Source organism: Panthera pardus, unplaced genomic scaffold (assembly GCF_024362965.1).
Source record: "Panthera pardus isolate Hobbes unplaced genomic scaffold, ASM2436296v1 HiC_scaffold_27, whole genome shotgun sequence".
In the NCBI taxonomy this organism is placed as follows: domain Eukaryota; kingdom Metazoa; phylum Chordata; class Mammalia; order Carnivora; family Felidae; genus Panthera; species Panthera pardus.
Window position 1 is genome coordinate 113,856,206 of NW_026526843.1, and position 24,908 is coordinate 113,881,113.

General features: G+C 44.2%; 1 protein-coding gene across 4 annotated transcripts in view; it reads right to left on the minus strand.

Moving 5' to 3' along the window:
• GLRA2 (glycine receptor alpha 2) overlaps positions 1–24,908 on the minus strand; it is a 171,954-nt gene that overhangs the window by 11,252 nt on the left and 135,794 nt on the right. The window lies entirely within an intron of this gene.

A 24,908-nucleotide genomic window follows, 5' to 3' on the forward strand; every position in this document is an offset into this window, starting at 1 on the left:
AGTCCTAGAGAGTGGTTCAGAAATCGATAACATGCTGGTGATGTTTCGATTCCTCAAGAGCAAGGCCGTGCCTTGTGTCTGGAAATTCTTTCCTCGTAGTCTCTGTCAATTCTGGTCTAGCTAGAATGCTCAGAAGACACCCGAAAATCTAAGAAGCATGAAGGGGAACATCCTCCATCTGGAGTATGAGCTGTTCGATTATTAACATAGTTTGCCATCTGTTCAGGGTGCAAACAAAGTGAACATTGAAACTGTCTACAGAGCACAGCCTGAAAGGGACGGGTGATCAGAGGACGAGCCCTCTGCCAAACGAAAAACAAGAACAGCAGCAGCCACAAAATCACATCAAGCACTTACTTGCTTTCTCACTTGGATGATTGTGACTCTGCCAAATTCTCCAGACCGTTTATGTGCTCCAGTCCCTCTCTCCCTCCCTCCTGTCCTCTCTCTCTCTCTCTCTCTCTCTTTCCCCCTTTCTCTCCATATATACACTTAGTGTCAAAAAACGATTACTCTATGGGATTATCTTTTTTTACCTGCCACTGCTATTCCTGTACAAGAGCCTGCCTAAAGCTGGTGAAAACTACACTTCCCAGAATTCCCTTCTTGATTGGCTCCAGGTTAAGGTTTCTCCGTGAGAGGAATCTGAGAAATTTCAAAAGTGGAAGGGAGGCAGAGGCTATTATTTTTGGAAGTCTGAGGATGTCAGATGAGGCTGCTTTGTTAGACGTTGTGGAATAACAGATGTTTCTGTGGGCCCGCATTTTATGATCTCACTTTCCAGGCTGGATATGGTGGCTTCTCAGATTTCCCTGTGAATACCTTCTTTTCGACCCAGAGCTTCAGGTTCAAGTCCTTTTTTTCTGGCTATAGCCTTCTAGACCTTCATTCCTGTAGTTACTCTCATGTTCATATAAACCCTAATATCTATATTAAACCCCTTGTTCTGGTAGTGTATTAGTGTCTCTGTTTTCCTGACCAAATCCAGATACAGATATACAGGGACTCCAGGCTTATAAGTACAAAACAGCATTTGAATGCAAGTTACTATAGTTTTATTCAATTAAGATTTATTAAGCATTATGATGCACCAAACATTGAAAAGAAGTAAGGATAAAAGAGACCGAGTCCTGCCCTTGAAGTCAGTGTGGGATTGTTTGGGGTGGGGGAGTGTTAGAACATGTGGACCAGTGGTTCTCAACCAAGAGTGATTCCACCCACTAGGGGATATGGGCAATGTCTGGAGACATTTTTTAGTTGTCATAATGGGGGAGACGATGCTATTGGCATCTAGAGGGTAGAGGCCAGGATACTGCTGAACATCCTACAATGCACAGGACACTCCCCCACAGCAAAGCATGAATTATCTAGCTTCAGATTTCCGTAGTGCCCAGGTTGGGAAACACTGATACACACAAATGATTCCAATATAATGTGATATCTGCTGTGGTAAAGGAATGTACAGACCAATAGCATACTGTGGAAGGGGTAATGTTAGGCTGGAATAACTAAAGGGAAGTTAGATGGCATTGTTTGTCTAATAGCACCTTGAAACGCACTGCCTCTGGAAGATACATAAGAGTATTACAGATATGTTACAGAAAAGCGATTGATGTAAAGGCAGCCTCATTTTGTTAACTGAGCCTACTTTCTAGTGCAACTACAGAGCAGCTCAAAGGCACCTGTCTGTGCCATTTGGCCAGGAGTTAGTATCTTTTAATCTTACTGTATTTTAATCGGGGAGGATTTGTTTAAAAAGACAGAAACCTGCTTCGCAGTTGCTTAAATAAATGGGGAATTTCTTTAAGAAATTACTATATAAAATATTGTAGAAAATCTCATGAATCTCCAAGGACAGGGAAGCAGTGCCCCGTAAAGGTAAGAAGCCTGACTTCTGGATCCAGAACTCCTGATTTCAAATTTTGGCTCTGCCTCTAACCAGTGTGGGAGCTGGGTAAGTCACTCAGTCCTCTACATGCCTCAGTCTCCTCTGCAGTAAAAGAGAAATAATGACATCTTCCTTACAGGGTTTTAGAAAGGATTCAGTGTGATAGTGCACATTAAGGGCTTATAGCAGTGCCTGGTATACAAAACTATTCAATAGATGAGAGTCATGATGAGGATATTGACGATGGTGTGAGCAGGGCTCCCCAGCCCAGGAACTCCAGTGAGCAAGTCAGGAAATGCGATTATTCCCAAACTCGCATGGCTATTCTCTCCCATTTCTGTTTTTCTCTTTTCAGCTTCCATTACTTATGCATGTTTCAGCTGGGCCAACCCAGCCTCAACCCTGTGGGAACCTTGCCAACTCAAGTCCTTACTATCATCTAATCAGAGTACTCTTCATTCAAATTCTTGAAAGAGAGAATTTCAGGGACGCCTGGGTGGCTCAGTCGGTTAAACGTCCGACTTCGGCTCAGGTCATGATCTCGCAGTCCGTGAGTTCGAGCCCCTCGTCGGGCTCTGTGCTGACAGCTCAGAGCCTGGAGCCTGTTTCAGATTCTGTGTCTCCCTCTCTCTCTGACCCTCCCCCGTTCATGCTCTGTCTCTCCCTGTCTCAAAAAATAAATAAACGTTAAAAAAAAAAAAAGAAAGAGAGAATTTCATTGATATCCCAGCTTATGGACTGTTGTCCTTGGGTCCTTGGATAGGAAAAGGGGTAAGACATACAAACAGGATAGCCTTGAGGGCAGGGTAAGGTGCAAGGCGCTGATGTCCCTGAAAGCACACCACTTGAGGAACCATAGAAGGAACAGAGAGAGGCTGACCTTAGAAACAGACGAGTCTGGCTTATGTTAATAGCTCCAAGATTGCTAATTAGAGACAACTGGTTGACATTACAGGGGACAGAATTCAACTCATTTGTGGAAGGAAGTTAAAACTCACTTTCAACAACTGTGTGACTGAACGTGGAGCACAACAACTTGGAAGGTAGTGACTTCCTTGTTGCTAAAGGTATTCAAGTGTTTAATCATTTGTGGGAGATGTTGGGCATAGAGGTAACGTGTGGGTTAAGCAACTAGGTGACCATTTATGTACGTACTAACTGTGGTAGTCTGTGATCGTGTGTGAAAATTGCTGAGGCTTATAAGAAGCCTAGAAGAGGAAGACACATTGAAGATGCTGACCCATGTGCAGTTAAGATATATTCAATAGGCTGTGCCCTGCTATGACCGTCCTTGATCTCCTGGAAGTTTCTAGTCATTCTGATCCATTTTGAGAAACGCTTCTCTATTATAATCAACCCCACAGGAACGGTTTGTTTCGGGTGTATTTTCTCTTTCAGTTGTCTTTGACTTGCAAAGTATTTTATTTTATTATTTCTAAGGGTTTCATTTAAGCAGCAAGCCCCTTCTAATTCAAAATTAGAATTTTGAAGATTCTAATATAGCGTATGTAAAACAGAATATAAAATAAGCTCCCAAATAGTAACGTATAACCTCACATTACATAAAGAATTAGGCACTGAATGGATGTATTTTTGGAGGTCAACACACCATGTTCCTGGAGTCCTACCTTTATTCCCTTTTGACCGCCTAGAGGCTGCAAGCAGTAATATCAGCCTTCCAAGTAGCCACCTCTTTCCTTCTTCTCTTCCCACCCTGTGCTCAATTTCTGCTGAAAGGAGCTCAGAGGGAGAGGAGTCAGTGCTATTGGGCGTCAAGGTTTGGTGAGCTGGTTGTCGCTGCAGGGAGCTAAGTAAAACTCCAGAGCTGAGGGCTCAATCAATAGGATTGGTTCTATGTTTGGTCTTGCCCTTGATCCCTTCCTCTCAACTTTGAAGAGACGTCATGATGAAATCACCCAGGTGTGACCTGGAGAAGCATTAGGCGCTTTTGACAGAGGGGCAGTGAGGCCTAGCCTGAGGAAAGACACCTCGGTGGGACAGCACTTCATTTTCCACAGCTGCAGAACAGACCTATTTTCTGCAAAACTATAAACCTGCTTTCTCTGGCCAGTCATGATTCCCTTCTGAATTTGAATGATCCCGATAAGCTGGGTCTTCTCAAATGAATATGGACCGTAGGTTCTATTGTAAAATCAGCAGTTCCCGAAGCATGTGAGCACCGTAAACCGTCAGGAGGCACTTGCGTGGCGCTTCTCCCAAGGACATGCAAAGCAGGGAAGTGAACCAGAAACACGATCTCTGCTCCATTATTCTGGATTATTATTTAGTTTTGCAGATCATCTCTGCCCTAGCTCTCTTCTCCCTTCCCTGCAACTGTTTGCTCACTAGCACTTTGACTCTAGCTTCTGGCAAGCAACTCTTACAAAAAAAAAAAAAATAGAAGAAAGAAAAATGGAAAATAATAGGTAAAATGAGGTGCCCCCCCCCGCTGGAGTATCTGTAGTGTATCTCCATGATCTCCCCTTCCCTCTGCTTCATTACTATGGTTACCAGATTTAAGATTTCAGACAGAAACTTGTCTGTAGGCCCGGAGGGAAGATTGATTGCAACAAACACAGAAGACAGAGATTGGGCCCAATTTGAAAATAATATCGCTCTCTGTTGATCTAATTGTTAACCAGTTGAGTTTCCGGTTAATAAAGTGGTTGAAGCTATGTCGAATCTGCGTCCTTGTCCCTTTCCTTTTCAAAGATGTCAGTACAAAAGTCCTAATCAAAGGCAAAGAGTAAACCTTGTGTGGTTATAAGAAGATATATTTTCATGGAAAATAGACTTAAGTTCTGGGTAGGCACCTTTTCTCCCCTCAGCTTGGGCCTCCTTCTAAGGCAGATGTCACACCCAACTGAGGAGGACTCAGCTCTCAAGCTGCAGGCACAGGTTACCGCATGATGAGCCCACAGGGTCATGGGCATCCCAGTCCTCAGATAGGGCGTAGGTGTGGGCTGGTAAGGCAGGCACAGGGGGCTCTGGGAGTTTGGGTGCGGTGCGGTAGTTAGTGCAAGGGCCACCTCCTGTCCCTGCCGTCAGACCCCAGCTGCTGGGCCTGTGACGGATTCCTCGGTGTATCTGTGAAGGTTTGCACCACAGAAGTTCTGGTGAACTTGTCCGCTTGGCCTGAGACAGGCTGGAAGCACCTTATTGCCATGACCCAAAGTAGGACACATATTTTCCAATGACATCCGGGACACGCACACACACAGAGACTCCCACACACGTTAGTTTATCTAACGGAAACCAAAGTTTCACAAAGTCGTATTTGCTTTCCCAAAACGGGATGCATGCCGATATTTTCTAATTTTCTCCCAGTGTTTATTTTTCAAAAAAGCTGCTGTTGAGCTACTGAACTGGCTTCACGACCCACGAGTCCATCATACCCCACGGTTTGAAAAGTACTGCGTTTAATGGTCTTAATTGGCTTCTTCACTGTCAGTTCTCATTCGTCAAATATTTACTGAGCGTCTAACATATGATAGGCCTGTGGTAGGCATGGGGAAATCTAAGAGAGAGACTTCTAAGTAAATACCTAGGAGAGTCTTGACAAAGAGTCAGCTGTTCCGTTGAAACTCATTGCAGCCATAATCCGTCATGCTTAAGAAGGTGCTGGGACTTCACAGGAAATCTGAGAGGTGGCCTGCTATGTAGCAGGTGTTGTGCTTGGCCCTGAGACTTCCTGCTGAGTCCTAGGCTCTATGTGTACCCGGCTTTTGGTTGATTTTTGCAATAAGGTAGCAGTAATGCTTCAGGTCTTCGGGAGCCTCTCGGAGCTTCTCAGGAGAAGAACCCCTCTGTTATGAGGCATGAGATCCAGTGTTCAAGGTTTCTGAATTCACTTGTGTGCTTATCCAAGTTGCTTTCCTCCAGGATAGAGATGCAGACCCTGTTGGCAGAGATTGCCAGGCCCTTTATAATCAGGCCCCGATGGAGTTCGAGTTTCGTTTTCTGTTTCTTTTTTAATGTTTATTTATTTTTGAGAGGGCAGGAGCAGAGACGGAGGGAGACAGAGGATTCGAAGCAGGCTCTGCACTGTCAGCCCCCCCATCCCCTGCCCCCCCGCGCGGGGCTCAAACTCAGGAACCACGAGATCATGACCTGAGCTGAAGTCAGACGCTTAACGGTCTGAGCCACCTAGATGCCCCTCGACTTTCACTTTCCATCATTTCTCATTCCATATCCTGTACTTGGGAAACTCTCTGTTCCCTCAGTGGCCCAAGCTTTTCCACATCTCTGGGCCTTTCCATGTCCTCTTCTTTCTGTCCAGTGGTTTTCTTTGACTTTTGTCTGCCTGCTGAATTACAGTTCAAACTTCCATCCTTAGCTCCAATTCTAGCTCTCTGCAGGAGACTCTTTCCTCCTGCTTTTTCACCTGTTTAGCAGTAGCCACACGTTTTTTTTGTATTCTGTCCTAAATGCTTGCTTTTATTAGGTTGGCTTTTTAATTTTTTTTAATGTTTATTTATTTTTGAAGGAGAGAGAGCAGGAGCGGGGGAGGGACAGAGAGAGAGGGAGACACAGAATCTGAAGCAGGCTCCAGGCTCTGAGCTGTCAGCACAGACCCCGACGCGGGGCTCGAACTCACGAGCTGTGAGATCATGACCTGAGCCGAAGTTGGACGCTCAACCGACTGAGCCACTCAGGCGCCCCGAAGTTGGCTTTTAATAATACAGTTGTGAGTCTTTTGTGCACTAAACAGTAGGCAATTAATCAAAATAATACATAGGATCATTTTAAAGAGTCAGAGGACATTTTCCATGAAAAGGAGAAGATAAGTTTACATAAAGAGCTCATTCTATTCCAGGTAGCTGTCTGTCCCTTTTCCCACAGATTTGTGAGTTGGGCTAGAAGTTAGAGGCCAGTGGCCTGGATTCTTAAGAAGACGTAGCTATCTAAGTTTACAGTGTGTAACGTACTGTCTATGGGACAACGTGACAGGCTCATTGGATTAAAAGATGAATAATGAACAGCCCCTGATGTTTAGATTTCTGATGACATTTTCCTGAGGGTTTTTATTTTTTTTAATGTTTATTTATTATTGAGAGACAGAGCATGAGAATGGGAAGGAGCAGAGAGAGGAGACACAGAATCCGAAGCAGGCTCCAGGCTCTGAGCTGTCAGCACAGAGCCCGATGCGGGGCTCGAACTCACAGACCACGAGATCATGACCTGAGCCGAAGTCGGACGCTTAACCGATGGAGCCGCCCAGGCGCCCCTTCCTGAGGGTTTTTTTTTTTTTTTAAAAAAGAAAACAGGTGAAGGGAAGAGAAAGGAAATATTTGGTGACTGCTGGCTGTATGCAAGGCACTGTCGTTTACATGCATACTCTTGTTTACTTCTAATAGTAATTCCATGACAAAGGGCTTTATTAGACCCTTTTTACGGACGAGGAAACTAAGACCCAGAGTGATTTGACCATGGCTCACTCCAAATCACACAGCAAATATAGTACCAGCCAGGATCTGAATTCAGCCAGCAGGACTCCTGACAGCAGCTCATTTCACTACACCCGCTTCTCTCTCACCTCTTTCTCTGTATGATTTGAAGCAAAAAAGGTATATATATATATATATAATATATATATATATATATATTTTTTTTTTTTTTTTAAGAGGACAGAAATTCACATGGCAGAATTATTCCAGAAAAGGGTGCTCTAATGAAACATGTTGACAGGATATTTGGCTAGGATGAAGAAAGCTGGCTTTATGACAGGGATTTTTACAAGTTTTTTTTGTCCCTTTTATCAATCTGTCCTAAAAGACAGGAAGTGTGAAAGAGCATTTGACGATTCAATGATGAATTACGACATCTAGGGTCTGGCAGCCAGGAGTTGGCTGTCCAACTTTTAACAAGTCTCCTAAACTCTCTACGAAAATATCACCGCCAGACTACTTTAATTTGAAGCATTTTGTGCTTCCTGGAATAAAGTCATATGACTATTTAGAACAACTGTTTTACCACGATATGTGTGAGCACAGGTCAGTGTTGTTAACTAAGGTGAAACTCTTTAGCTTGGCATGGATTCTATTGGATGGCATTTCATCTTGTCTCCTCCTTGTGTATATGAACATAGAGCTGAGAGGGCACCTTTTCAGTTATAGGAAAAGGTGTTGTGTGGGGTTCTCATTTGGTTCCCAATACCAGAATGATAATCTCAGGCCACTGGACAGCTAGTGCTACTCTTAAGAAGATACGCATGTAAAAAAAAGCACAACATGTGATTATTCTATATGATTACGATCTTTCATAATTAAAATAGATAAGATTTTCTGAAAAACCTAAGCAGCCATAGTGATGAATTTAACATTTCTCATCAAGTGAAAATTAGTTTTATTTAGAGCTTTGGGGCACTGTCCCATGCCTTCATAGTGTGCCTTGTTTTAGATTGTATGTATTAAAATATCTGTATATTTTGGGGGGCAGGAAGAGGGAGACAGAGGATCTGAAGCAAACTCTGCGCTGACAGGCTGATAGCAGTGAGCCCGACACAGGGCTCAAACTCAGGAACCGCAAGATCATGACCTGAGCCGAAGTCGGACACTCAACTGACTGAGCCACCCCGGTCCCCCGCAATATGTGTACATGTTTCAAATTGACTATTTGCAGTATGTTCTAGAGCAGCACTTCTCAAGTTTCAGTGTGCTGTTGCCCCCCCCCCCCCTCCAATCCCAGGGATCCTGTTATGATGCAGATTCTGATTCTGGTAGGTCTCAGGTAGAGCCCAAGAGTCTGCGTCTCTAACAAGCTCCAGGGGACGCTGGTGCTGGTGGTCAGTGGGTGACACCCTAAAAAGCAAAGCTCTAGAGCACTGGTTCTCAAACCTGGCTGCACATTGACATCACCTGAGAAGTCTTTAAAAAATCAAGATGGATTCATTTGTTTTCCACTCCCCAAAGGCACTAACTTAACTGGTCTGGGCCTGGAGAGCTTAAAAAGCTCCCAGGTGACGATCATGTCTGGCCAGGCTTGTGAAGTTTGCTCCAGTGGATTACCTTGTCTCTAGAAAATAGGAGGGCTCATTTCTGGTGTGACTTTTGTTGCTCTTGAATACATCCAGCAGCAGAGTGAAATCAAGTGGGAACATTTGGTAACTTAACCTTCTAGTGTTCACACCCACGTCAGCATCTTCAGAAGCAATTAAATTATATGCCTCCAAAAACTCATACCCCTCTTCCCAGTGCAAAGAACCATATCTTGCATCTGTTTTTTACTATCTGGTGTACATAAAAGAAGCTTACATAAAGAGCTAACTTACTAAAGAGGAAATTCCTAATTGAAAGGTTTCTCTGGCTGTATAATCTTTTGGGTTATGCTAGCCTAATTACTCCTGACAGGAGTGATAGCATTGCTCATAACCGCGTTGCAGTCCTGAAGCTAAACTTTTTTTTTTTCTCTCTCTCTGAAAACCACAGTCCTCTGTGAGTACAGCGTGTCTCTGTCCCTTTGATCAGGGTTTCTCAGCCTTGATACTGTTGCCATTTGTGCCGGATCATTGTTTGCTGTGGGTGCCGTGTCCTGTACCCTGTAGGACGTTTAGCAGCATCGGCGGCCTCTACCCACTCACCGCCAGGAGCTCACACAATCTCCCTCCTCCCCGCCCCCAAGTCGTGAAGACCCAAGAATGCCTGCGGACATTGCCAAGTGTCCCCTGGGGCAAGATCACCAAGGGAGGCCGAGGCCGCGTTCCCGGGAGCCTTGATTGCCACCTCATAGAGCAGAATTTTCATTGCCCGTTTAATCAGTTCATTCTGTTTTATTTATCTGGCAATAACCAGATGAGGTTAGAATAATTGACGGTTAACATTCCAAGACGCAATGAAGTGCCTTGGACGCCAGGTCCTCCTGGAGATTAGCCCCTGCTCGTCACCTGGAAGTGTTTCCCTTCCTAGGGATTGCCACCGCTCCAACTGGAACTCTAGTATGGTTCTTTGCATTCTCCGCCCCATAGTAGAACAAATTTGCACTTCGTTTTTCTTCCTATGGATCTCGAAAGCTGCACGGAAACAGGTTTCAGGCAGTTTTCATCTCCTCACTTCCCCTGATCTACAACAGAACTCTGTACAAAGCAAGCAGTCTAAAAAATATCTGTTGAATAAACGAAGTGTAGGGTTTGTCCAGCGGCGCAGGGCGCAGACAGCGAAAACGAGACCGATTTCCGTATGCCCGCTTCTGCACAGAGGCCGGAGCATTTATTTTCTAAATGGCCACACCTGCTTCTGATCATTCTTCAGTCAGGTGGGAAAGAACTCCAGCTTCGGTGTTTTGTCCCCAAATGAGCTTGTTACAAATAAGAATAATAATTGATGGAAGACAAAACTGTGATTAGGGAAGCACCAGACTTCTCTCTCGTTCTGTTTGATCTCCTTACAAGAGCCCAGTGATGGTGAGGTACCTTTGGCTTGCATCCCCAAGGAGGATTTCACAGCGACTAAGAGCTGGATACGAGGATCCCTGCCATCACAGCCTTTGTGAGATAACAGTAGAGCTGAAGGCACAGGCTTCATTTCGGGGACACAAAGAGAGAGAATTGTATTATGACACCTGTCAGGTTACTTGGAAAACCCAGTAGCACCAAATATTATCTCAATGCCAACTGCCAAGGACGACAGATGCAATGCAACTGTTTTTCTGTAATTTGGAGAAACTACTCTTCTGGTTTCAGGGATGCCATTCGCTGCTCCTTCTAGATCCCTAGCCCTCTGTTTCCACACCTTGGGCACAAAATGTATTCTAGGGTCTGTTTGGCATTTGGTGAGGAGGCAGAGGGTGCAGTTAAAGGAGACTGTAATTGTCGCCGGGCTCCTGGCCCAAAAGGCACTGCACCGTACTTTGCTTTTGTGGCCTCCAATATCCAATACAACACTGACACAAGGATTTGTGGGCAAGCAGTTTATTTGCGAGGTGGTACCCGAAGTGAGGTGAGGGAGGAGGGAAGCGGGACACAGAAACGAGGAAAGCCAAGGAAGGCCGAGTGAATCTTCAGCGCATTACTGTTGGCAAATGAGTTCAAACCTCTGAGTGACTCAGACTTGAACCTACCAAGGAGTGAGGAGGCTCGGTATTGAGCCACCAAGCCCCAGCTCTCACTGGTTCAGCGCCACTCCTGGGGCATTCACCTCCTGGCACTTCCAAACTGCCTCGAGCATGGATGGAATATACCAGAGTGGCCTGCGGACACGCTCAGACAGTCCTGGGAAACCATTGCTCTGTGTGGTGGTCAGAATGATGGCTACCAAAGATGTCTGTGTCCCCATCCCTGGAACTGGAAATATGTTACTTTAGAGGACAGAGGGAGCTTGCAGGTGTGATTAAGTGAAGGCATTAGACATGGAGGGAAAGCCTTAGGTTATCCAGGTGAACTTAATCTAATCACATGGCTCTTAAAAGTGGCGGACCTTTCTCAGCTGTGGTCAGAGGGAGATGGGAGTGTGGAGGAAAGGTTAGAAAGAGACAACATTGTTAGCTTTGAAGAAAGGGGGTTGTAAGTCAAGGAACGTGGGTGGCCTTTAGAAGTTGGAAAAGGCAAGAATCTGATTCTTCCCTAGAACTGTGTTATATAATTGAGACAAAGTGGGCCACGATGTATCGGCCCCTGGGTTGTTTATTTCTTCACTGCGAGCTGGGACCTGTTAGCTCAAAAGCCTGCTGACATCTCACATGTTACACATTGAATAACTTAAAAAAATTTTTTTAATATTTATTTTTGAGAGAGAGAGAGAGACAGAGCATGAGCTGGGGAGGGGCAGAGAGAGAGGGACACACAGAATCTGAAGCAGACTTCAGGCTCTGAGCTGACGGTACAGAGCCCGATGCGGGGCTCAAACCTGCCGTATGTGGGATCATGACCTGAGCCGAAGCTGGATGCTTAACTGACTGAGCCACCCAGGCAACCCTTTAAAGTGGCCCAAATAAGCAGATTTTTAGCCACCTAAAGCCTGCCTGCTTTGCATAACTCATGAAACCATGTTCAGCGTCTGCTGACCAGTGATAACATAGAGCCTTGTGATTTTAAGACCCTCAGCTGCCGCTGCCTTTTGAAGCTCTCTGACAAGGACACTTCCGAGTGCTGCTGAATGACATCACCTATACTGATAAGCCATCTCTCCCTTGGGAGTCCCTTTGCCCTCTTCCCTTCTGGGTGACAGCTCCTTGCTATAAGCCACCGGACCATCTCATGCGGTAAGTGACTTTCCCCCGCTCCGATGCCACCCCGCCGAGCTCAGCCCATACACCTTGTCGTGTGGTACTGCCTCGCGCGGCCATGTCTTTTTCCTTGATCGCCTTCCAGATCGCAAAACCCCCCACAAGCCTCCAGAAGCAATGCAGCTTTGCCAGTACCTTCTGCTTTTGCCCAGTGAGGCCCATACTGGACTTGTGACCTCCGGAATTGTAGATCCTAAGTTTGTCTTGGTTTAAGCCACTAAGTTTGTGGTGATAAGACAGCAACAACGAGAAGCATTTCTTAATGCAAATAATTCAAACCACAAAGACCTTTCCATATTTATACTTGTTGAAGGAGAGCTTTGCTAAGGTTATAGTATGTATCCTAGATTTGGAAAAGTAATTCCAGCAAAATTACAAAAGGATTAACTCCTGTGTTTTCATAATCTATGCATCTAGGGAGGGGCTTTCAGGTAGGTGTGGACTAATTATACAGTTAAAAGCATGTTCAAATAGAAATGCCAAAGTAAATATTTTCCTGATCTTGTGCCTCGTTCCGATCTGATGCTTTTATGGGGAGTGCGATTTCTACAGCCCAATCTGATTACTGCATCTGTAAAACCTTTTGGTGGTTGCCACGTCCGGAGCAGCTGAAGTCTTCCTCTCTCACAGGCCCCATGTCCCCAGCATTCTGCTGGGTCCGTCTCTTTATGATGACCTTCGCATAACTGTTCCCTCAGCCGGAACATCCTCTTTAGCCCCTTTTCGCCTGTCCAACTCCTACTCCTACATCAGGACCCAAACGAGCGGTCACTTCCCAGGTACTACGAAGTGGAGGACCTGCTGTATCCTTGGTCCTCACCGAATCTTGCACTTGAACCTTGCCTGTAGCACATAGCATTCTGTATTGAAACCATTTGTCTGCGGGTCTGCCCATCCTAGCCAACAAAACACAGACAAGGCAAAAGGGAGACTAGTTGGGGCACCTGGGTGGCTTGGTTGGCTAAGCATCTGACTCTTGATTTCAGCTCACATCATGATCTCACAGTTGTGAGACTGAGCCCCCATTTGGGCTCCTCTCTGGGCATGGAGCCTGCTTGGGATTGTCTCTTTCCCTCTGCCCCTCCTCTTCACATATGCGTGCTCCCTCCCTCCTCCTCTCTCTCCCAAAAAGAAAACAAACAAAAAAAAGGAGACTAGTCGATACAAGTTTTTCTTCTCATTTTAACATTGAATTCTCTTTTAAAATTTTGTGTAGCAAATCTCTCAAAAGGGTCCATCTGCAAAACTGGAGCTGCAGCTAAGTTTGATGATTCTAGAAATATAAAGTATAATTGATGTTTACAGACCTGAGGTAACTTTTATTGCAAAAAAAAAAAGTGGTAACTCCTGTATTGGTCACATTTTCATTTATATATAAAGTGTCCTTTCATTCTTACTCATCTCCTTTTTATGTTATATAGCCGTTGCTACCCCCTCTTGGACCTTCACAGGAGCCGTATTTTTGCCTCCCCATTGCCTTGAGGAGGAAGCCCAGCCTTCTTAGCATGGTGCAGAGTCTTTCCTTGCCTAGGACCTGCTCAGCTCTCCAGGCTCTTGTCTTGTTACTTATCTCTGAGGGAGCACAGGCGTCGGTTTGGTGCTTGTCTTAGCTGGCTTTTTCTAGAAGGCCCTGAGACCAGGATTTGAGTGCATGTAGTATATTTGGGAGGTGATCTCAAGAGGCACCAGTAGGGAGTGGGAAAGTGAGGCAGGGAGAGAAACCATATCAATTTAAGGGGCATTGGTAGTCAGGTTAGAGCGTGGGTGATGGGCTCAATCCCACTGGGAGCCAGTATAGAACTTACCTCAGAGGGACAAGGAAGGTGGGATATTTATCTCCAGCCCCCAACTGTTGTTGGCACAGAGTTGTTCCTGGAGTAAGGTCTCAGTATTTCCAGCATGCCCTGCAGAAGTTGAGCATGCTTCTGGGGCCAAAGACCCGTCTTCTCCACGCCATGATAGAGTGGAGCTTATAGTAGGAAGCCATCATTGTATACAGAAAGCAGGAGTGCCATGGGAAAAATGGGTGGAGCACTGACAGTGTTTACCACAGAGCCACCCCCAGTGTGTTCCCATAGCAGTCCTCTGGCCTCTATCACAATACCTGTCATATGTACACGGAAGGTGTGTCTGCTTATCAGTCTAGCTCTCCCTGGGCTGTGAGCATCCCCAGGGCAGAATCTGCTGGACTCTGTGAATGGCTTGTAGTAGGCGTGTGACACGTTTACACCGAGTGAGTGAATGAATGAATAAAATGAGATAGTCTGAAGAGATGACGTTGAGCGTGAGGGAAAGAAAATGACGAAGAAAATCCAAGACAGAGAAACAGGACATAGTAGGAAGGAACGTAAAGAAAATGGAGATAACGGTAAATAGTCTGAGATGGAAAAAAAAGAATTGGAGATGCTAAAAAGATAGGCATTTCATTTGTAAGGCTGCTTCTGCACATCACTTTTTGCATCTTGCAAAGGAGAATTCCATATTGCAAGCCTTAAAATAAGTCTGTCATAATACCTAGCAAAATGGAACAAGCTTGGAAGAAAAACACCTCAAAAACATTTCAGGCCTCTGTGTCCCTGACAAGTACCAGCTCTCTAGCCTGGTGGTGTATGGGAATTGCAAACTACCGTGACATTTATTTATTCTTGCTGGCTTTCACAATTAAGTCCGACCTCCGAATCCACACAGGCCTGTTAAAGCTTCATCTAAACTCCTCAACCTTTAAGACAAAGAACGAACGCGCGTTCTAGCTCCCTGGGGAAGCAGTTACAACCTCTTCAACATCCTGCTTGCTAAGGAAGCAGTTGTTACCTTAATTAATGATCTACAAAATCCTCTTTAAACACCTTGTACAAACACGTGGCACAATATCGGGGCAAATGCTAAAGGACAAAAGAGCACATGTACTGCTCCCCTGTATTCTTGAAAGAAAAAGAAAAAAAGCTAAAAGCTAAGACCCTGGAGTTTCCTTCTCAAGGACAAGGAAAAGGGAGACCTGTAGGGATTTCCAGGCTAAAATGTCTTCATGAAATATTTCCTGTCAATCTTTTAAGGGCGAGTTTTTCAACAGGGAATCACTGGGGTTAGTGTCTTTGACATGACTATGGACACACTAGTAACAAGGGTGTGAAGTGATCCCAGCATCTTCATTACTGAACGCGGGTGTTAGAAATGTCCCAAGCTCTGACCGGCTCAGTCCAGCTTGGGGCTGGCTTCCAGGAGCCTCTGTTTTACCTAGGCCGGCATGGGATCCTCACGCAAACCAGAGTTCAAGCGGGACTGATCTAGAGCAGATCAGCAGGTAGCCCATACTCCAGCGGCAGGCTGCGAACTACTCGGTCCCGTCTGCAGGCGGGCGAGTGTGTTGGTTACTGGTTGGTCTCAATCCCTGTGCCTATCGCTGGTCCAAGTGGTGAGGATTCTTTTATGCCTACTCACGGTTTTAGTAACTGAGCCAGTTTACGAGTTCCTCGTAGATTCTTTCTAGAATGGTTGAAATTGTTGGTCTCTTTAACACCTACTGCGCTCCCTAACACTCAACATCATTGTGTGTGCCTGTTGGTCCGGTAATCTCAAAAATAAGCTTTCATCGTGACTGTTCACACCACTGAGCGTTCTCTAAATAGGTGTGATAAAGAACTTAATTTTTTCCTGCCCACATGCAAGCATCTTCATCGCCCAGAATTTGGATATTCAGGGTGTGAACCTAATATTTCCCAGATAAGGGCCCTGTCTCACTTCCTGTATGAAGCCGTGCGTAGCATCACAGGCTGTGTGGATCCATGTGATTTATGTTTTAATGTAGCCAATCAGATGGTGTTTTCTTTCATACTCCGTGGGGTATTTGAATAAATCAAAATTTCAATGGTAGGCTGCTGGATAGAATTTGCCTTTTTCTAATGTAGGGGAAAGCATTGGCCATCGCCCAGTGAGCCCTGCCTACATACGAACCATGGAGGAATGGACTCTGAGGTTAGCAGAACCGAAAGTACTCCCCTGACTGAGTGGGCAGATGTATGTAAACCGTGTCTCCCTTGCAAATAAGAAACAAAAAATTAGGATATACTTCTCGATACGAAACCAGTCTTAGCAATGTTCTAAACCAGGGTTTCCTCTACCATGGCACTATCAACATTCGGGGCTAGATAATTTTTCATTTTCTGGTGGTGGGGGGGGGGGGGCTATCTTGTACACTGTAAGGATGTTTAACAGCATCCTGGCCTCTACTGCCCCTTGGGGGGCAAAATTGCTCAGGCTGAGAACCACTACTCAGCCTTTGGAGGGGAAGAGAAAAAGATGACAGACCTTGAGCAAGATTCTCAAAGGTGGATCCTATTCTACTTATATAGGTCAGCGGACTCATTTGCTTAGATTTGTGTATTTGATTAGGTTTAGTGGTATAAACATCTGCATTTCAATAGTGGCCTTTCAAACTCCCATTTACATTCTTACTGGGTTAGAAGGCTTTTTTTTTTTTTTTAAGTTTATTTTGAGGTGGGGGGGGGGGGGTTGCTCAGAAGAAACTCACTTACCAGGAGATCATTACCTGAGATCATGACCTGAGCCGAAATCAAGAGTTGGATGCTTAGTCAACTTAACCACCCAGGCACTCTGGTTAGAAGGTTCTTAATGGGTTCTCTACCTTTGGAAAAAGTGCCCTTGCACTTAGGAGGGAGTTTAGCTACAACCTGTATCAGTTTGAGATAAAATGGAAGAATTCAGCTTGCTCCTAATTCTTTCCACTTCTCTTGTTAGAAGAAGCACTAACTCATTATTTCAATACTCTGATTATAAAAATAGCTGTACGGAGATCACATCTGCTGTACAATCGAACTTTCCGTTGTGGAAGAAAGACAAGAGGGATGAAAATGGGGGACGGAAAATGTAGGCAGCCTATTGTGACTACTTGAAGATGCTAGATTTTGATCTGTAGAACGTGTTCCCCAGTAAATTGAACAAAAACTTTATGACCCAGAGTCTGGTACATCGTTGTGGAGAAAGTGGCTATCAGAATGATCACTAAACATAGAATTTACCACATGCCAGCGTTTTTATTTCATGAGCTTTACTCGCGGGAACCCCCTTTATTCTCACCACAGTCCTATGAGGTGAACACTATTAACTCTATTTTACAGATGAGAAAACTGAGCCACAGAGAAGTTTTTGTGTTTAAGTAACCTGCCAAGGTCACAGGACTGGTAAATTACAGTGCCTCCATTTGAATGTTGGCAGCTGAGGCCATCTTAGGAGGTGAAATCCGCAACTCCAAAACTTGAATCCATCTCCTAGGATACCCACCTCGGACGAGGCTACTCTGTGACCATGACAAAATCAGACAAAACAAGACCACTTCCTCACTTGGTCTAAGCACAAACAAAAACAAGGCTCCTATGCTCCCCACAAAATACTAATCGTCCCGCTCTTGGTTGAAGTGAGTGACTGCTGTGTCTTTACCAGTTTTATCCTCACATGAGTCTGCCCTTCTACAGGTAGAAGTTATTGATATCCCCACTGAATTATAGAATTTCCCCTGTTTTCTGACAGTATCCAATCTAGAGCAAATCCCTACTCCCTTAGACTTTCCTCCCAAATCTCCCCATTTACAGAGGACCCCTCACCCCCTGCTTCCCCTGGTGTGTGTGTTCCCTCACTGCAGAGTAAACCCACCTTGTTTAACTACAGCCTTCTTTCTTGTGGCCTTTGGCTGAAGAGTGTTGACACTACTTGTCAATGTTACAAAGCTAAAAGTGGTAGCTAATTTTCCAGATGATTAAATCAGTATCAAAAAGATTAATATCATCTAGAAAATGGGCCAAATTCAATGAAGTGAAATTTATAGCAATAAATCTGAAGTTGTTTGTTTACATTAGAAAAAAAGTCAAGGGGCGCTTGGGTGGCTCAGTCAGTCGGTTAAGTGTCCGACTTCGGCTCAGGTCATAATCTTGCGGTTGGTGGGTTCGAGCCCCGTATCAGGCTGTGTGCTGACAGCTCAGAGCCTGGCGCCTGCTTCGGATTCTGTGTCTCCTTCTCTCTCTGCTCCTCCCCTGCTTGCACTCTGTCTCTCTCTTTCTCAAAAGTAAATACACTTAAAAAAAATTTAAAAAAAAGAAAAAGGCAAGCACTTAAGGGGAGATAACTTGATAGCTATTCATATTAACAATAGGGGAAAAAAAGACTTGGGAAATTAAGAAGCATTAGCATTAGGTCAAACTGAGCCAGTAATAGAATAGACTACTTAAAAGCACTATTGTAATTTAATACTCTATTGAAAACTGCAGCTAAAAGAGGGGACATTACTGCTCCTTTGTGTTACGTGCTGGTCCCGCCCTGGCTCTCTTTCAGATTCTGTGACTCCTACTTCAAGGTGCTCACTAGCAAACCAGAAAAGGGTGATCAGTGTGCTGAGGGGCTTTAAGCCACATTACAGGAAGGACTAGGTCTGTTTAGCTCAGAAGATTTGAGAAGACCTGCCAACTCACCATCCTTAAGTGTTTGAAGGGATGTCTCCAGGAGGAGAGGAAGGAGATTTTTACCCCTAATGAGGAAGAGTGTCACCGTGGCCATTTGAAGACCCCATGGGTTTTAGATAAGCCACTCCAAGGTGACCATTTGCTCTGGGTCCTTGTCTTCTGGCCTTCACCAGTGGGGGCCTCGTGTCCCATTGGAATGGGAAAATCTCAGGCCTTTGGAACAGTGGGGAGGAAATAGTGCAGGGTTTCTGGACCTACTGAGTGAAGGGACAAGGGCTTCAGCTACATTGTTTCCCTCCTGGGGGCATTGCATTCAGATTTGAGGCCAAAGCCCGGATAAAAATAGTTTATTGCCCTTGTAGGTTTATTTCCACTCAGTAAGTCAAGGAGAAGATGATTGGTTGAGAGCAAGATTCAGGTATTTCTAGGTAAAGTGTCATAAGTAATATCTCCCAATATCTTTCCAATCTTCTATAAAACATGGACAAATGTGGGTAGAAAGTGACACCTGTTATGAAAAGGAACAAATTGGGTACTATATGTACTTGGAATAGTGGGATTATATCAGCCCTATAGGATCAGGACATGATCTTTTGAGGAATTAGCAGTGTAGCTAAGAGTTAAAGGATAGATAAGGAGGAGGGAGAGAATCGCAACAAAATGAGTACTGAATTTTTACTTTGCCAACTTACTGTCATCTGAGACCTTTTGATCAGGCCCTCACATTTCACCCTGTTGTCTAATCAGGTTGAAGCCCCGTATTTTCTTCCTGGGAGGTTGAAGTCTAAATAGTGTGTTAACATTCCTTTTAAAAGGCAGCTTATCATGATGAGCACCGGGTGTATTATGGAAGTGTTGAATCACTATATTGTACACCTGAAACTAATATAATTCTATGTTGGCTAACTGGAATTAAAATAAAAACTTTAAAAACAAAGGCCGCTTATTAGGTGGCCTAAAAACCATACCGATGTTCTCAAGCAGCCACCATTTCTGTTTGGTCTCTGAAAGTATAATAAAATAAATCAGGGCTCTGTGGGCAACTGGAAATAACTGAAATCAGGCCTGATGCCAAAAGTCAGGCGTGGTGTGGCCAGATATGAAAAAGAAAGAGAGGTGGAAGGGAGAAAGTCAGGTGAGGCTTTAAAGTTCTTGTGGGGAAGTTGTTAGAAACATCACATGTCATGAAAACTTACTGGAGCTCAGGAGGTAACATAACGATAGGATTTTAGCCTGTAGACCTGGGGCGTCAGCTTCTAATAGACCCGGGGTGGCCCCAGCATAGGGATTTGCAAGTTGTGTCCCTTGAAGATCTGGACTCGATTGTTTCCAGGAAACTCTGCTTTGATAAAATTGACTGCTTTTCGAGATGGAGAAAAGATAATCTAAGCAAACACACCTAGTCACAAAGTACCTGGCTCCTCCTTGAAAGTGACCCCATTTTAAAACTGGATCATTTAGTAAACACCAGGTATTCTTCCCATGCGAGTAAATGTCATCTCATGGTTCTCTCAATACATACGTTCCTGGAATAAATCTGAATGCTAATGTCACTTTGGAAAGTGATTCACTCTTGTTTTTCTTATATGTTCTAAATAACCTGTATTATGTTGGAGAGGTAGGGTACCCACTGGGAAATTAAAGAGCTGACTTTTTTCATTGGGAATATTGAACATTTAAAAATGGTGTTTTTGTTTTAACTCAGGCCACAACCTATTAGGGTCTGTGAAAATTGAGTAGTTCAGGACTACCTGGTCCAGAACTAGGGCAAGGTAAGGCCTCAGGTGCAAAATGTAAGGTGTGCCAGAACCTCAGTTCTCCCAATCAATATTTTCATGCAGTATTAAAAAAAATTCATTGGTAATGCAAAAAATCCAAGGTGAACAATACATCAACATTTTAAATAACAGGATCTGACCCTGCACTGGTGTGCTCACCCCACTCGCCTTACCCTAACCACGTCTGCATTTCAAAAACAGGACAGGGGCGCCTGGGTGGCTCAGCCGGTTAAGCATCCAACTTTGGCTCTGGTCATGATCTCACGGTCTGTGAGTTTGAGCCCTGCGTCAGGCTCTGTGCTGACAGCTCGGAGCCTCCTTCAGGTTCCGTGTCTCCTTCTCTCTCTGCCCCTCCTACTCACGTTCTGTCTCTCTCAAAAATAAACATTAAACAAATTTTTTTAAAGCAGAATAGACTATTAGAGTGCATTAGAGTTGTTTGTTTCAAGTATGTGTGTGTCTCAAAGATGCTGGATCATAATGTAAGATATAAAATGTGAATTCGGCAACAGCGGTTGAGGTCAGGGACTCTGGAGCCGGACTGCCTGTGTGTGTAGCTTTGGGCATTTTCCCGAAACTCCCTTTGCTTTAGTTTTCTCATCTGTAAGATGAAGATAAGAATACTGCCTTCATCTTTGACAGCATGACCATGTAATTTATCCAAACAAGGACAATTTGGAGAGTGGAAGATAGCACTAACAAACAATTCAGCCTGTAACGTGAAGTATTACAAAACAAAAATGCATTATCAAACAATAAAGTTATCCTGCAAAAAATGACCAAAGCGTTCAATTGTGAATATTCAGAAGCCCAACAGCAAGACTGCTCCGCGTCTTTTTTGTTTTTTGTCCATCAAACCGTGTGTTCCCACCAAGCGGTGGCCTACTAGTGTCACGGATTTTTTGTGCCATGTTACGGACCAAGGCTGGCACCCCAAGTGGCCGGCAGGATGGCAGTGTCCCAGTACTGACAGAGGCCAAAAGAAAGAACCCTTTATCTCCAGTCTCTTGTGTCCCAGGCACTTCATTTTGATAACAGCAAGCTCCCTTTGAGCTATCCTGGAAAGAAAGTGATATGACATTGCTTCTGGTAAGGGTCAAAAACAGAAGCCAGGAATAGTGATGGCTATTTTTAGGATTTTACTACATGTTAAAGTGAGAACTTGTCCACTGAACACGTATATCGCCCTCCCCCGCCCCCCCCCCCAGAAGATTACACCATGACAGAAACCGGCTGTATAAAGTGGAAGTCAACCAAACCCATTTCAATTTATTTTAATGCAACTATTAATAAATTGTTTAAAATGAATAATCCATAACAAATGCTAAGTTACTATCAGGAAACCAGGCAAAACCAGGACTTTGCACCGTAAGCTGGGCTGTATGAGCACACCAGTCCCCTAGCTGTTGTGGGGATTAAATCAATTACTATATGGAAAAGTGCCTAAAACAGTGCCTGGTATATAGTAAGCCCTCAATCAGTGGTAGCTCTTGTTACCACTTTTTTCTTACCATGGTTTAGATTTAAAAGACTTAAAGTGCTGCCTTAGAGAAAAAGATGCCATTTCCTAAGGGATACATAATTGGAAATGTCTCCTCTTTCTCCCTCCCCCCCCCCAAATTTAATTGTCAATGAAAATCAGAGCCTTGACTGCAAAGGTCCAAACATGATCTGTTTTGTCCCCCACCTCCCTCTAAAATCTTAAGTTTGTTCATTAAGCTTTGTATTTTGAATGGCCATTTTGAGATACATAGTCAAAGTCAACATCTCCAGGCAAAACACATAAACTTGGATTTCTCAATTTTTTTAAGACAAAGCAGTGAAAACCAATGCCAGCTGGCATCTCTAAGGAGTCTTCCTTAATGCCCACCACTATCAGCCATTTCAGATGTCCTTCTTGCTCCTTTTTGCAGTGCCCATACTATCTTGCTGTCTTCCTTTCTCTTTTTTAATTTTTGTTTATTTTTCAGAGAGAGAGAGAGAGAGAGAGAGAGAGAGAAACTGCCAGAGCAGGGGAGGGGCCGAGAGATAGAGGGAGACACAGGATCTGAAACAGGCTCCAGGCTGTGAGCTGTCAGCCCAGAGCCAGACGCGGGGCTCGAACCCAGGAACCGCGAGATCATGACCTGAGCTGAAGTCAGATGCTCAACCGACTGAGCCACTCAGGTGCCCCTATTTTTGACTTTTTGAGGAAACTCCATACTGTTTTCCACAGTGGCTGCACCAGTTTGCAGTCCCACCAACAGCGCACAAGTGTTCCTTTTTCTCAACAGCCTTGAAACACCTATTGTTTCTTACGTTGTTGAATACCTATTCTTCTCAAATATTCCAAAAACTAGAAAAGAAAGCAAAACTTCCAAATTCACTCTATGAGGCCGGCATTACCTTGTTACCAAAAGCAGATAGACACCACTAAAAAAGAGAACTACAGGCCAATATCCCTGATGAACATGGATGTAAAACTTCTCAACAAAATACTAGCAAACGGAATCCATTAAAAAAAAAATCATTCACCACAGTCAAATGGGAATTAATTTGGGGATGCAAGTGTGGTTCAATATTTGCAAGTAGATCAGCATGATACATCAATAAGAGAAAAGATAAGACCCATATGATCATTTCAATAGACGCAGAAAAAGCATTTGACAAAGTACAACTTGCATTTCGTGATTAAAAAAAACCCTCAACAAAGTAGTTTTAGAGGGAACATGCTACAACATAATAAATGCCATCTCTGAAAACCCCCAGCAAACATCATCCTCAGTGAGGAAGAACTGAGAGCTTTCCCCCTAAGTTCAGGAGCAAGACAAGGATGTCCACTCTTACCACTTTTATTTAGCACACTACTGGAAGTCCTAGCCACAACACTCAGACAATAAAAAGAAATGAAAGGCATCCCAATGGGTAAGGAAGAAGTAAAACTTACACTATTTGCAGATGACAGGATACTATATATAGAAACCCCAAAAGACTCCATCAAAAAAATTGTTAGAAGTGTTAAATGAATTCAGTAAAGTCGCAGGATACGTAATCCATGTACCGAAATCTGTTGCATTCCTATACACCAATAATGGAGCGGCAGGAAGAGAAATTAAGCCAATGATCCCATTTACAGCTACACCCAAAATAATAAGATACCGAGTAATATACCTCACCAAAGAGGTGGAAGGTCTGTACTCTGAAAACTGTGAAACGCTGATGAAAGAAATTAAAGATGACGCAAAGAAATGGGAAGACCTTCTATGCTCATGGATTGGAAGATTTCCCTAATAGCCTCCTAACTGATCTGCAGCTGCTACTCTTGACCCCATGGACTATCCACTTGATAGACGGACATTTGCTATGTTGAAACTAATTCCCGCATTGCAGTCAGTTCGAATAAAATCCATTCCTTTATGACCGGCCTGCAAAGTCCTATATGAATCTGAAATCACCCAGTCCTCCAACTACGTTTCCTACTACTTCATCGTTCTGATTTTCTCCTACCTGCTCTTGTACTGCCCAGGTTTCTGCAGACTTCTCGTAATACGACTCACTTGGGCCTCTTGTGAAAAGTCCTAATTTGTAGTGACCTCCCCTTGCAGACTGTGATTCATAGGTTTGGGAATCTGTGCAAGAACTTGTACTTTTAACAAGTGTTCCACGTGATTCTGATGATGAGGGAAGCTACAGACACAGCCTAAGAATCTTCCACATGGCGTTCCAAGGCGGTCCTACCAATTATTCAGAATTGGGAAGCATGATGAAACCCATTTTCCATCTCTGCTCTAGGAGACTATGCTGTCAGCGGCCATCTACTATGCTAAGCCAGGGAATTCTGGGAATACAGTGTACGGGCTGAATCCTCACATTCCAGTAATTTCCTGGGTGGCGCAAGTGCCACTTTGTGCTAGACTCCTGTAGGTGAGGTTGAAGAAATGGTTATCATCCACACGGAGGTGAGGAGGAGAAAATTGAGAAAGGCTTGGTGTTCAACAACGTAGAGCAAGAGCATATGTGTGTGTGTTTCCCTGGGCTGTGGTAGGACAAACTATTCCTAAGAGGTAAAGAAGAGAAACGGGGCAACCAGCCAGATACCAGTCCAGAGTATGTGGAGGAAAGGTTTTGGTAGATGAGGTCAGGATTCTCTGAGCTCGTACACATACAAACTCCTCAACGTGACCAACATCTAAGTTACAACAAATGTTTAGCTTTGAATCTGGGTATTTGGAAGCCTTAAGATTGACACTGAAACGTTTTTGGTTAAATAGCAGGTTTAATTTCTCAAATTTGAGGGGAACAGGTTTTGAAAACTCTCTCATTTCCTGTATGTAAAATTTTAACTCCAGTTAAAATTCAGTTCTCTAGCGAAGATTATATGGGCACTAGCATTCTCCATAGCAAGGGGCATGTTTCTCTCCCAGAATGTGACACACAAAATAAGCACGAGCCTTCTGGTGTCCTGTATGAAATTAGATTATAAACCAGAGTGACGCTTCTCCAACGTTTCCACACACTGAAATGACCTGGGGGGAGTTTCAGAAATCCTGACTCCTGTGCCCCATCCCAAGACTG